Source organism: Bombina bombina, chromosome 2 (assembly GCF_027579735.1).
Source record: "Bombina bombina isolate aBomBom1 chromosome 2, aBomBom1.pri, whole genome shotgun sequence".
In the NCBI taxonomy this organism is placed as follows: Eukaryota; Metazoa; Chordata; class Amphibia; order Anura; family Bombinatoridae; genus Bombina; species Bombina bombina.
This window is the reverse complement of record NC_069500.1, coordinates 805,466,707-805,481,720: the sequence shown is the minus strand read 5'-3', so window position 1 is coordinate 805,481,720 and position 15,014 is coordinate 805,466,707. Positions and strand designations below refer to the sequence as shown.

The window sequence follows — 15,014 nt, the reverse complement described above, 5'->3', positions numbered from 1 at the left end:
ATATATATATATATATATATATATATATATATATATATATCTTGTATCATTGGCTAACTGATGTGTTCAGGTACCTTCCAGTATCTCTGCTCCTTCAATAAAGAATACCAAGAGAATTAAGCAAAATTGATTATAGAAATAAACTAAAAAGTTGTTTAAAATTGCATGCTCTGTGAATCATGAAAGAAAAATGTAGCAAAATTTACATTACAGAGCAGTACAGGGGTAAACCATTTGAAAAGCCTGGTAGAACTCACGTCTCTGGTCTCCTTTGCTGTGGCATAGGAAGTTGCTCTATGGTGAAATGTGACAGCCGCCATATCATTTACACAGACAAAATGGGATGAATGAATTGTAAACTATGTGATTACAAACTTCATGTATAAGAATAATTTTACAATGAAAACAGAAGCATTATTTTGTCAAGAGTATATTGATTTCCCTGTCCCTTAGAACAAAAAAAAACACTTGCTAACCAATCACAAGCTATTATTTAGATATAGCACAAACTCTTTTTGCACATGTGCAGGCTAGGGTAGCCTGGACTCTTGTAATTCCCTTAAAGGGATAGTAAAGACCAAAATTGTTATTGTTTAAAAAGAACGATAATCACTTTATTTACCATACCCCAGTTTTGCATAACCAACACTTATAGAAATGTACTTTTTACTTCTGAAATAACCTTGTAACTAAGCTTCTGCAGACTGCCTCCATATCTCAGATCTTTTGACAGACTTGCATTTCAGGCAATTAGTGCTGACTCAAATAACTAACGCCCTTTAGTTGTGAAAAACTGTAACATGCAGAGGTGGCCTTCAAGGGCTTAGAAATTAGCATATGAGTCTACCTATGTTTAGCTTTCAACTAAGAACAACAAGAGAACAAAGCAAATTTGATGATAAAAGTAAATTAGAAAGTTGTTTAAAATGACATGCTCTATCTGAATCATAAAATTTTAATTTGGACTCTACTATCCCCTTAACCCTTTGAGTGCTAAGCACTTTCCCACCTGGGTGCTAAGCACATTTGAGGGTTTTTTAATTTTACATTTTTTAAAATATATTTTTTTTTATACTTTTTTTCTTTTCTTAGATCCCTAAGATTATACTGTTGGAAAGTTTAGGCGATTACCTTTCCAACGGTAGGTCTTGGGGGTCTGTAGCTGCTTAGATGCCTGAGATACAGGTCTTGGGGGTCTGTAGCTGCTTAGATGCCTGAGATACAGGCTTCTAAGCAGCATGCCCCCTTTTCCTATATTGTCCATTGTCTTTTTTAAATAAAGTTGCGTCATGCGTGATGACGTCACCGCGCAAAACGGAAAGCCCCGGCGATGCCTGTCACTCTACAGGCACGATCGCCGGGGTAGGAGCGGGTGGGAGCCCCCAGATCTCCCTCAAGGTGGGAGAGTGCTAGCGACGGCTCTGAGCCGTCGTTAGCACCTGAGTGAGAAACTCTGCGACGGCTCAGAGCCGTCGTTAGCACTCAATGGGTTAATGAGGTTTAGTACTGATTTAACTTAGTTGCTAATGCAAAAAACGAATTTTCCTATCATGATGCTAAACTAATAATCTACCTTTTAAAAGCATGTGACACCATAGAAGCTTAGGGAAGGAGGGAAAAGTAAACAAAGGCTCACATAACAGATAGTCAAACAATCTCAATGTTTAGATGTATTTTACAGTAAAAGACTGCAAATTAAATAATGAATGTATATTGCAATAATGTTTCACTTGTAATAAAGAAACATTTTATGCGTTGTTGAAATGTCAAGTTTAATGGTACATAAAAGTAGTGGAATGTGAAACAATTTATACTGAAGGAAGTTACAATGAACAATATTTGGATAATTTCACTCTTAGGGCTCGATTTATCAATCAAGGGCAGACAGGAGCGTACATATTTGCCCCTGTCTGCCCCAATTCTCCTCTCAGGCAGGCAGCAATTCGCTGCCTGAATTTAACACTGCAAATAAGCGCTAATTTGCGCTTGCGTGCAACACCGACCCCTGCCCGCGCACAGCCAACCATGCGCGGGCAGGAGCTGTCAGTCTCCCCGGTAGGACGAGACCGGGGAGATTGAAATTCTCCACCTAAGAGGTGGAGAACAGGGTAGTGACTGCTGCTTGATAAATCCTTACTGCAAGTTCTCTTGTGAAATTAGTCTAAAAAATAAAGTGTACAGCCTATGCTTATGTTCATTAGCCTCAAACATAGTACAGATCCAATGGGACCAAAACACAATTGTGCGCTGTACAGTTTGCACTGGGCTGTTCCATTTATGCTGAACCTGTCAGTATATAGAATGTCTCCAAGAGAGGCCTTAACAAGGCAGAGCTGAATCTTACCTCCCTTAGGAAAGCACCCTCGTACAACTTCCTTCCCATGGATTTCTATGTTTTTTTCAAAGCTGACCCTCCTACATGCCTGCCCATTGTAAACTGAATTCCAGAATCTGAACTCATAGAAGATATAAGAAAAAACATAGCTGCAGAATTTTACTTCTAATGCTTAGCTTTTGGGCGGTTCTACTTCATTGTTGTCCAACATAAGGCCCTCTAGAGCTTGTGATGTGGCACCCAACCACTTCCCTAGAAAACATGAACTCCCTTACTTTCCCCATTACATTTACTTGTATTCTCAACAACTGGCACATTACTGTGCTCTCTGCATAGATTATAAAAGGTTTCTTCCTGTCGGTAGGTGTAATCTTGAGATATGTTTTTTTGCTAAAGTATTACTAATTTGACCTTTGTTTATATTAAAGTATATATTTGCACTCTGAACATCTACACTTTCTTCACAAGCCCTGTGAGGAAAAAAAAAAAAATGTTAGCTGCTATAGTCATAAAATGAAATCCTGAAAACCATGTTTTACCTACGCACATTTATTGTCAGGGTATGGCTGAGTGGCATTGGATATCCCATAATAATTTTATATCTCATTTAGCCAATATGTAATATGAATTGATTTAGCTGCACTGTGAATGACACTGGAATGGATTAAATCTGAAACACAGATTTGAAGAACAAAGAAATAGATGCTTGTAAACCCAGGATGTCTCAATTATCCACTTCAAAGGAAGCCTGTATACAGAGTTTTCCTATCTGAAGGAGCAGTCACTCAGTCTGAAGTGATCTTTGAAGCTAGCTGAATCTTATCATATAGGTGTTAAATTGTCCCATACTGAGTTCAAATACATGAAGCTCAGATGTACGTCTCAATGGAAAATAACAGGAGAAGACAGAGAAACATCTTTAACCCTGTGAGTGCTGAAAGCATATAAGAATTAAAATCTTGGTTTTGAAAGGAGAAGTTAGAATTTCATATAAAATTGTGTAATTTCCAAATATTTAATATGTACCTCCGACTGTCCAAATAATATGTATAAATAAAGGGATCTGAGAAAAATGCCTAAATATACTATATCAGATAATGTCTGCTATGTTAAATAAATAGCCACATATGTAAAATGTTTAACTAAATTGTTTAAAAATGAATAACATTCTTATAATTTTTCAAATAAGTGCATATGTAAATCGGTGATGTAAATTATACCATATGTTTTATACACTCAGCAAGAGATATAAAGATATGCAATATTTATATTGATATGGGATAATAATCCAGTGTAAATATAGCTATATGAAATTACATCTGACTGCTACTCACGGGGTATGTCTATGATATAAAATGGTGACTAGGAAAATGATAGAGATATATATATATATATATATATATATATATATATATATATATATATATATAGATATAGATATATATATATATAGATATAGATATATATACACACACACATATATATATATATATATACATATACACACACACATGCATACCTACCAGTATATTGAATGAACTGATATATTAATATCATACTGAACATATTAGAATCCCCTTAAGTGCCATAATGAAGTGGAATATACTCATGTTTAGTATGAAAATACTCAGGGTAAATAGTATAAAATAATCCCATATATACTGAACATATAATTTATTAATGCTGGAAATTATAGGTGTGTTTAGTGAACATATTGAAATATATAAATTAACACTGTAGCAGTGTTGATGGTGAGACCACGTTTCTGGTTGTCTGCTTCCCTCTGGTGGTTTATGTGAGAAGTGCAACCAAAGGAGATTGTAGTATCAAATAACCATACATTCCCAGTAAGCCAATTAAGGGACAAGCTTTGAGAAGGGTGTATCCGAATATTCACCAATGATTACAAAATAGATGTGGGCTTATCACTTAATAAAAGCTCATGTAAGAAGAAAAATGGGTCTTTGCTTTGCTGGAATTTTGATTGACTGACAACCGCTGCCTTTGGAACAGTCTCTATAAAGCAAAACTGGGCTAATTTTTTTTCTTTTTTCCATAATTGCAAAACCTCTTATTTATTACGGTGAATTGGATTAATCTGAAAAAGCTGAAACTTACAAATTGGTTTAATTTGTAATGTATAAGGCTGCTCTATATTTTTAATGTTTTAAATCAAGGTATTCTAAAACTATAGTTAGTTATATCGCAGTGCAATTCAAAAGGAGATTTATTCTTATATTTAATATTAATTAGACCAAGGGTAGTAAATATACTGGTATTTAATATTAATGTTTAGAAATAATTTTTGTATTTTAATATCATAAGTTAATTACAGTTATTGAGAGTATATATATATATATATATATATATATATATATATATATATATATATATATATATATATATATATATATATATATATATATATATGTCTTATTGTGCCTGAATAAGAGGTTATTCCAGGCTAGACATATTGGCATATAAATTGTCTGTTGCATTAATAATATATACAATTCCTGGTGTTTAAATTGAAGTTATATAAAACCATTTGTGGGCTAAATAGCTTAATTATACTACCCTAAAAGTTATCTCAGATTTATTGAGAATTATGTGAAGTATCTGGTTATATTGTTTAACCCTTTGAGTGCCAATGACAGCTGAGCCGTCACAAAGTTTCCCACTCTGGTGCTGACGGCTCAGAGCCATCACTAGCACTCTCCCACCTTCAGGGAGATCTGGGGGCTTCCACCCGCTCCTACCCCGGCGATCGTGCCTGTAGAGTGACAGGCATCGCCGGGGCTCCCTGTTTTGCGCGAAGTCACCAAGCAACTTTATTTATACTTAACAATGTTTAGTATAGGAGCAGGGGGCATGCTGCTTAGAAGCCTGTATCTCAGGCATCTAAGCAGCTACAGACCCCAAGACCCACCATTGGAAAGGTAATTGTCTAACCTTTCCAACAGTGTAAGTCTTGGGGGTCTGAACAAAATAATAAAAAAAAAAAGTTAAAAAAAAAATTGTTCAAAAAAATTAAAAAAAAAAAAAAAAAAACAGGTGGGAATGGGAAAGTACTTAGCACTCAAAGGGTTAAACTAAGCACTGTTAAAGGGACACTGTACCCAAATTTTTTCTTTTGTGATTCAGATAGAGCATGCAATTTGAAGCAACTTTCTAATGTACTCCTATTATCAAATTTTCTTCATTCTCTTGGTATGTTTATTTAAAAAGCAAGAATTTAAGTTTAGATGTCGGCCCATTTTTGGTGAACAACCTGGGTTGTCTTTGCTGATTGGGCAGCACCAATAAACAATTGCTGACCATGGTTCTGAACCACAAATTTGCTGGCTCCTCAGCTTAGATGCCTTCTTTTTCAAATAAAGATATCAAGAGAACGAAGAAAAATTGATAATAGAAGTAAATTAGAAAGTTGCTTAAAATTGCATGCTCTATCTGAATCACAAAAGAAAAAAAATTGGGTACAGTGTCCCTTTAAATTAGCGGACAATATTCTGGTAATTTCATTGTGACATTTTAACAAGTGACTCATTGTGAGTAAGGTTAATTTTTTAGAGGTGCATTTTATTATCTGCTTTGTGTAGAATAATTAATTAATAATCTAGTTTATACATAAATATAATTCAAGGCATCTATAAAAAGGTAACTAATCTAGAATTAAGGAATAAATATTGATTCCAATAAATATATTGTTACGTATATACATTTTATTGGTTGGCAACTGCTGAGGTAAAATATACAACATTTTATTGGAGGTTACTGCTAAGATAAATAATAATTTTGTAGCCTAGTCATATGCTAACAATTTTACCAACAAAAATCTACACAAGTTGATATTGGAAACTTAAAAAGGGACAGTCTACACCTTAATCATCTTAAAGTCTTACCTTAAAGGGACAGTATACTATAAAAAACATAATTTATGTAAGAACTTACCTGATAAATTAATTTCTTTCATATTGGCAAGAGTCCATGAGCTAGTGACATATGGGATATACAATCCTACCAGGAGGGGCAAAGTTTCCCAAACCTCAAAATGCCTACAAATACACCCCTCACCACACCCACAATTCAGTTTAACGAATAGCCAAGCAGTGGGGTGATAAGAAAGGAGTAGAAAGCATCAAAGGAAATTTGGAAATAATTGTGCTTTATACAAAAAATCATAACCACCATAAAAAGGGTGGGCCTCATGGTTCATGTAATTGGCAAGAGTCCATGAGCTAGTGACATATGGGATATCAATACCCAATATGTGGATCTTCCACTCAAGATTCACTAGAGAGGGAGAGAATAAAATAAAAACAGCCATATTCCGCTAAAAAAATTAATCCACAACCCAAAAAAATAAGTTTATTTTCATTTTTGAAAGAAAAAACTTAAATCAAAAGCAGAAGAATCAAACTGAAACAGCTGCCTGAAGAACTTTTCTACCAAAAACTGCTTCCGAAGAAGCAAATACATCAAAACGGTAGAATTTAGTAAATGTATGCAAAGAGGACCAAGTTGCCGCTTTGCAAATTTGATCAACTGAAGCTTCATTCTTAAAAGCCCACGAAGTGGAGACCGATCTAGTAGAATGAGCTGTAATTCTCTGAGGCGGGACCAGACCCGACTCCAAATAAGCTTGATGAATCAAAAGTTTCAACAAAGAAGCCAAGGAAATAGCAGAAGCCTTCTGACCTTTCCTAGGACCAGAAAATAAAACAAATAAACTGGAAGTCTTCCTGAAATCTTTAGTAGCTTCGACATAATATTTCAAAGCTATTACCACATCCAAAGAATGTAGGGATCTCTCCAAAGAATTCTTAGGATTAGGACATAAGGAAGGGACAACAATTTCTCTACTAATGTTGTTAGAATTCACAACCTTAGGTAAAAATTGAAAATTAGTTCGCAAAACTGCCTTATCCTGATGAAAAATCAGAAAAAGAGACTCACAAGAAAGAGCAGATAACTCAGAAACCCCAGGTAAGAAATACATTTCTTAAAATGTTTATATTCCCAAATATGAAACTGACAGTCTGCAGAAGGAAATTCATGAACCTGACTCATGGCAAATATAAGTACAATACATATATTTAGAACTTTATATAAATGCATAAAGTGCCAAACCATAGCTGAGAGTGTCTTAAGTAATGAAAACATACTTACCAAGACACCCATCCACATATAGCAGATAGCCAAACCAGTACTAAAACAGTTATTAGTAGCGGTAATGGTAAATTGAGAGTATATCGTCGATCTGAAAAGGGAGGTAGGAGATGAATCTCTACGACCGATAACAGAGAACCTATGAAATAGACCCCCGTTAGGGAAATCATCGTATTCATAAGTGATACTCCCTTCATGTCCCTCTGACATTCGCTGTACTCAGAGGAATCGTGCTTCAACAATGCTGAGAAACGCATATCAACGTAGAAATCTTAGCACAAACGTACTTCACCACCTCCATAGGAGGAAAAGTTTGTAAAACTGAATATTGGGTGTGGTGAGGGGTGTATTTATAGGTATTTTGAGGTTTGGGAATCTTTGCCCCTCCTGGTAGGATTGTATATCCCATATGTCACTAGCTCATGGACTCTTGCCAATTACATGAAAAATGTTTTTCCCTTAATGTGTTTCCAATTACTTTTTTTACCAGCTGCAGAGTATAAAATGTATGAGATTTGATTTGTTAAGGCTTATTTGTGCATATGAATTAGCTGATTTTGTGTTTTGAAGCCACAACCTAATAAAATGGGTTGAGCTTGTAAGTATAATCAGATCGCATTACTTTATCACATTGTGTACATATACATGCTTCTTTATCTTATATCTGTCCGTAAACCAATCACCAATACTTGGAGAGATCAATGGAAAATTATCATTTTATTACCTTATCTCTTCTATAACCCACTGGGAGTGTAATTTCTTCTGCTGGCTGTGTTTACACAGCTTGGCCTCAAGGCCAAAAACTTTAAGGATAGGTGTGGATACCACTGGCTACATAAACTATTTCAAATGCCAATATAAGGGCAATGAAAATACTTATAAACAATTTAATACACTCCAGCAGGTAAAGTGGAACATTGGGAACAAATTAAAGGGGAGAACATTTTTGAGTAAACTGTCCCTTTAAATTAAGCTTCAAATAGCCTCCTGCACCCTTTCAATATCATGCAGCAGGAATGATAAAAAAATATATTTTAAAATGAATATTGTTTCTGGCCACTTTAAAATGGCTGCCAAGCTCAGCCCACTGATGACATCACGATATGTGCTGCATCTAGGCACTCTGCTGAATAGCATTGATAGTCTGTTGAATTCAACTAGTGAGCCTTTTGTGATTGGATGCAGCCCAGATCATTATCATCTGCTGCATGATATAGAAAAGGTGCAGGAGGCTATTTGCAGTTTAATCTAAGGTAAGACTTTAAGATGACTAAGGTGTAGACTGTCCCTTTAAAAAGTAAAAAAAAAAAGTTCACACAACTTCTACATGTTTAACTAATGCATTGTAACACAAAATAAAATAAAATACAATAGATAAAAAAGCATCACCCTGGTGCATACATCCTGCATACACCAAACCTGATCTGTGAATCTCACAGATATGCAATAAGCATTAAAGGGACACTCAAGTCAAAATAAACTTTTATGATTCAGATAGCCAGTCTGTAAATGGCTGATGTCTGTCACATGATACAGGGGGCTGGAAAATGGGAGAATACATTTGAATTACAGATAAGCAGTAGATTTTTTTTCTGACGGAGTAAGTGCTTTTTTATTATGTACTTGTTATTTATGTAATTCTACTGCATTGAGTGGTCCTTTAATCTATACAACCGTTTTTATTATTAGGTTCCTGCGCTTAAGTATTTCCCAAAGTTTTTTCTTGGTTCCTTTATAAAAAGGCAAGAAACAAGAAGATATAAAGCCAGCATAGCAATTCCAGGAAATTACAAAATAGTTGACTGATACTTTTTCATAAGTACAGTCAAGCATGGATTGCAGGAAATGGGAAGTTGCACTAATTTGTCCTTTTCTTATTTTACTATATTTTCTTGATTCATTTTGCCCTTTCATGTAGTTTAGAATTGAGCAATTTCTTGAAACATTCCACTTTCCACAAAGTAGATTTTACAAACCTAACCCTTGTAACATTTTACACAGTGACTGTTTAATCAGTGCAAGGCCTCATTTATCTCTGTTCTTAAAAGGGACATAAAACAATCTTTGACATTCCCTAAATTCAACATCTTGTGGTTTTTTGTGCCTCTGTGTGTGCACAAGTACAATGGATTGTGTGTTTGCTTGCGGGCGGCATGTTGGAGGCATGAGGTAAGATATCACATTATTGGGAGAAGACTAGGTGCCCCAACAACTCAAACCTTCACCAGCAACCACTGCTGCTCTGCATCTTCATAACGGTTATTAACACCTCTCAGCTCCCAAGATAAATGAATCATAGCACATTCATTTATTTAATCTGTGCTTCAGATTACGCTACACAACACTGGTTGACTTTGTAGATTTCCTCCTGTTATGATGCAAAAGAGCATGTTACACATACTAAAAATTAACCAATTCACATCTTAGAGTAGCGACTGGTCTTCTTTAAATGTCATCAAATCAGACCCTGTGTGTTATGCTAGCTAGATTGCACAATGCATTATCAAGCCTTTACAAAGCTTTTGCAGCCAAATGACTCCACCCAAATTATGTAGGGATAACAAAAAGGTATTTTTGGCACTTTTATGTTCAACCAATACATAAAAAAGGGGGGGGGGGGGAGAAGACACATTTTTTGTTTTTGACATCTAAAGCAACGCCTTTAAAAAATATTATTACAGGCGCCAAGAATAATGTCAAAGTAAGTACCCTAACACTCCCCCATCAGAGCAGCTGCAGCAGGGTGCATGAGCAGCAGAAAACAGCAGTATAGTCTTCCTGGGTCCCTACAGTGCCAATCTGCTGGGGACCAGGTGTAAATCCACATACAGTGTCGATGCCTTGGCTAATGTTGCTCTACCCAGCAATAGCGCTCTGAAGACTGTAAATTTTTCTTCCCTTTCATCACCATTTTCCCCTTACCAACAGGATTTGTGTCTCAGCGCAGCATCCTGCTCAGCGAGTTCCTTGTGCTTTAGTAAATGCGGCTGAGCTATGAAGCAGCTCTTTACCCCCATGCGGGATAGTGATCTTCTGTCTTTTTTCTAGAATGGTTAATATGAATTTACTAATATACGCAGGTCTGCAGTATTGCCAGCGAAAAAAACAAGCTCACCCCAAACCACCAGGAGTTTAAACCCCAAAATATTTCTGGCATTACTTTTGGCAATTAAAATGGTACCATAATACTACTAGCATCACTGTATTCTGCTTTCTCATGAGAGTATTCAAAATAAAATAGTGTATGACAAATAATTTAGAACACTAAGTTTAATTATTTTTCTACAAAATTCACCATTAAAGGGACAGTCCAGTCCAAAAAAAACTTTCATGATTCAAATAGGGCATGTCATTTTAAACAACTTCCCAATTTATTTTTTTCACCAATTTTGCTTTGTTCTCTTGGTATTCTTAGTTGAAAGCTAAACCTAGGAGGTTCATATGCCAATTTCTTAGACCTTAAAGACTGCCTCTAATCTGAACGCATTTTGACCACTAGAGGGCATTAATTCATGTGTTTCATATAGATAACATTGAGCTCATGCATGTGAAGTGACCAAGGAGTAAGCACTGATTGGCTAAACTGCATGTCTGTCAAAAGAACTGAAATAAGGGGGCAGTCAGCAGAAGCTTAGATACAAGATAATTACAGAGGTAAAATGTGTATTATTATAACTGTGTTGGTTATGCAAAACTGGGGAATGGGTAATAATAAAAGGGATTATCTTTCTTTTTAAACAACAAAAATTCTGGTGTTGACTGTCCCTTTAAAGTCTATAGGGATTTTTGCAGATTAATAATTTGCTTAGCTTTTCTACAGGATTATAACTGACCTCAAAATCTTTCCAGTCTTTTAGAAATATCCCAAAATATATCAAAATGTATTCACCTTTAATCTCATACATTTAATCAAATGTTTGTAGCTGTAATAATTTGCTCTTTGGTCAAAGAAAAAAAGTGAAAACAATTTTAACGTTAATTTCTCACTTCAGTGGCTACACTATAGTGCATAACATTTGACAAAGCTGTGTGTGAAAAAAAAAGCATATATAAAACATTCATGCTTTTACTACATCCTATGTTAAATCCATGATGAGACCATTTTCTTTCATGATTCAAACAGAATGTATAATTTAAAAAAAGTTTGAAAAACAAACAAACTTACTTCTATTATCAAATTTGTTATTTTGAGATCCTTTGAAAAACAGGTAGGTAGATTCAGGAGTATACACATCTTTGAAGGAACATACAACAATTTTGAAAATATTTCTTTTAACAAAGTTATATATTGAAAGAGCAAAATATAACTTATAGTGCTCCAGAGATGTGCACTAGCTACCTAGGTATGTTCTTCAACAAAGAATACCAGGAAAATAAAGCAAATTTGACAAAAGACGTAAATTAGAAAACAATGATGCGCTCAGTCTGAATCATGAAAGGAGAGAAGAAAAAAAAAAAGGGTTTTATGTGCCTTTAAAAGGGACATTAAACACTTTGAGATGGTAATATAAAATGATAAATTGTATATAATAAAACTGCAATATACTTTCATTATTTATTTTGTCCTCTTTGCCTGTAATTCCATTCTGAAATTGTGAGCTTTTCAGTTCCTGTTAGAAATGGAAGTGCAGAACACTGTTAAATCCAGCACAACCATTGGCTGCACACTCTAGTGACCTATTTATAGCTGACCCTAATTGGCCACAGCAGAGAAGGTAACAAAAGTTACAACATGGCAGCTCCCAGTGTTTTATAGACACTAAAACTTTACACTTATTTTGTCACTTTTTAAACAACTAATGAAACTTTAAAAAATACATCTACATGTTAGTCATGGACCAATCTTTTCTTTGAATGCATCATTCTATCTAGCATGTATTTAGTGTTTAATGTCCCTTTAATTGTTGTAAGAAGTGACAGAATAGTATTAGATGCTTTTCATCTTACACTGGATGCTGAATCTGTTAATAATAAACAATAGTTTAGTTAGTGGCTAACGTCCTACTATAAGTGAGTGCATTTTTTTTATGTTTTTTGTTTTTTAAAACAGTGGTTAATGTTCTATGGCTGCATTTAATGGGAGACTGTACTATAACATACGACTTGTTATTCCTACTGCAGAGTATTAAATGTATGGGCATATTATTTGTTTTTGTATTTGAAATAGCTGGTTTTACTCAATAAAATAATCACCTGTTGTTTACAAGGACATGCCCATAAAATGAGCTGAGCCTGCAGGTAAATTATTTTGCACTGATAAAAAGGAAAATAAACAAAAAATATTGATAAAACATATAAGTCAAACATTATCAACCTGTTAGAAAATAAGTTACATCTAGATTACCTATATAGGATCTAACAGTATTAGACTAAGAAGCACCTAATGCAATAATACCAAACAGCAATGACAATAGATATAAACACAATAAGATGTATTAAAAGATCGTAAACATCAAAGATCAAATTATGATTATAGACTGAAAATGAGTTTACACATCATTGCTGCATTTGCATGGTAAATTTAGCATTGGGAATAACAACTTGCGATATTAAATCATACAAACTGGAAGACAATTATTGGGGAAATGTCTCAGAATACCTTAGAAGGGGTGTGATAACCCTAGAACCAATCAACGTCTACTTTCAGGAATGACAATACTAGTGGGCGTGAACTACACGCTATAAAAAGCTGAGTTTCCCGCGGCGCGATGTCCTTTGAAAAAGCCGGGTCACGGCGAAACATGTCAGGAAGTATAGGGAAATGGTGAGGAGTCCTAGGAGCTCCTGTGTTTTTAGGCAAGCCTTAAGCTGCATATAAATTACTGTAGTCGTTACTGCTGACAATATAGTTACAGGTGGTCTGCTTCCACCATTATAATTATTTTTATAGCCTCCAGTAACAATCAGAGAGCAAGTACCGTTGCCAGCTGCAGTTGAAATATCTAGCACCCGCAAGCATACTGTATCTTCAACTGCAGACTGACCAGCTACTCTCTAAAAACGAACTCTGCAATGTTTTGACTGAGTGCATGTGAAGTAAAATTAATCCAGTTACTGATCGTACTTTCACTGAACTTTGTTAATATATAACGATCTCTCTGACCGTAAATTACTGGAGTCGTTACTGCTGACAATATAGTTACAGGTGGTCTGCTTCCACCATTATAATTATTCCTCTTTACAGCCTCCAGTAACAATCAGAGAGCAAGTATCGTTGCCAGCTGCAGTTGAAATATCTAGCACCCGCAAGCATACTGTATCTTCAACTGCAGACTGACCAGCTACTCTCTAAAAACGAACTCTGCAATGTTTTGACTGAGTGCATGTGAAGTAAAATTAACCCAGTTACTGACCGTACTTTCACTGAACTTTGTTAATATATAACGATCTCTCTAACCGCAATTCTGTGAAATCCGGTTAGGCGATAACTATCAAATGTATGTTATTAAACATTCTGCCGACATTGTAGGTTTGAATAAAAGAGAAACACTAGCGGCACTTATAAGCGTAAAATAACGCTATACTTATAGAGGGTGAGGAGTGGTGTTAACACTGATAAGCCTATGTGTTAGCAAGTGTAACAAACGGACCAATCATTCTCCACGCTCTCTACACTTAGTGTGTGGAGCAGCGCGAATACCGACAAACATATGTCTTAACCAATTTATTAACGGTTCAGTTATACTACGAACACCTAATATGCAGCGTTTCTCTACAGAGTTTAAGTTAATACAACTCAGCTTCTGATTGAAAACGGTATGAAATCCTGACCTACAACACTCCAAACACCTAGTATATATTGTGGGTTATAAGAGACAGAAATATAAGAAGCACTGTTTAATTCATAGAGAGCGTGATAATGGTGCAATACTGAGTAGCATGCCTGCTAGCAAACCTGTTAGACAACCAGGACTTTAGGGTACACAAGCGACAAAATTATATTTAACAGTTTTAACAGATAGAAACAAACTAATTTATATTCTATCTACCTTTTATCTCAGGTCATGCACCACATTGTCACTTTTCAACTGAGAGTATGAAATATAATATTATAAAATAAATCTATTTTTTCAATATTGAATTGTTGGAAAATATTTATGGAATATTAAACTTGGTTTATTTGTTTATTATATTATTTCAACTAATCTCACAGACATGAATTCACGCTAACAATTACTAATATTGTGACTATAGATGTAACAAAATCGCCAACCTTGTTTCCATTAACACTAAACCACGGTGGGATAAACAATAAGAGACCATTAAGTTGTTAATGGAAAATCCAAATAAGTTCTGTACAACAGTCATTAGATGAGCTACTATTTCTAGCAGAATTGGAAGGTCAAAAAAACTTAGGAATTCGTGGAGCTGAACCACACAATACTCAACTTAGATGTATCGACTACCCTTTGCAGCTTAAGTGTGTTTTTAATTTCAAATCCTATTTTAACACATATTATTAAAAGTTATATTTTAATTTTAGATTCACTAGCATATGTTAATATCTTGT

At 35.0% G+C, this 15,014-nt stretch overlaps 1 protein-coding gene across 1 annotated transcript in view; it reads right to left on the bottom strand.

Annotated features, from left to right (window-relative positions):
- RAB11B (RAB11B, member RAS oncogene family) overlaps positions 1 to 15,014 on the bottom strand; it is a 92,170-nt gene that overhangs the window by 58,650 nt on the left and 18,506 nt on the right. The gene's annotated exons all lie outside the window — the stretch shown is intronic.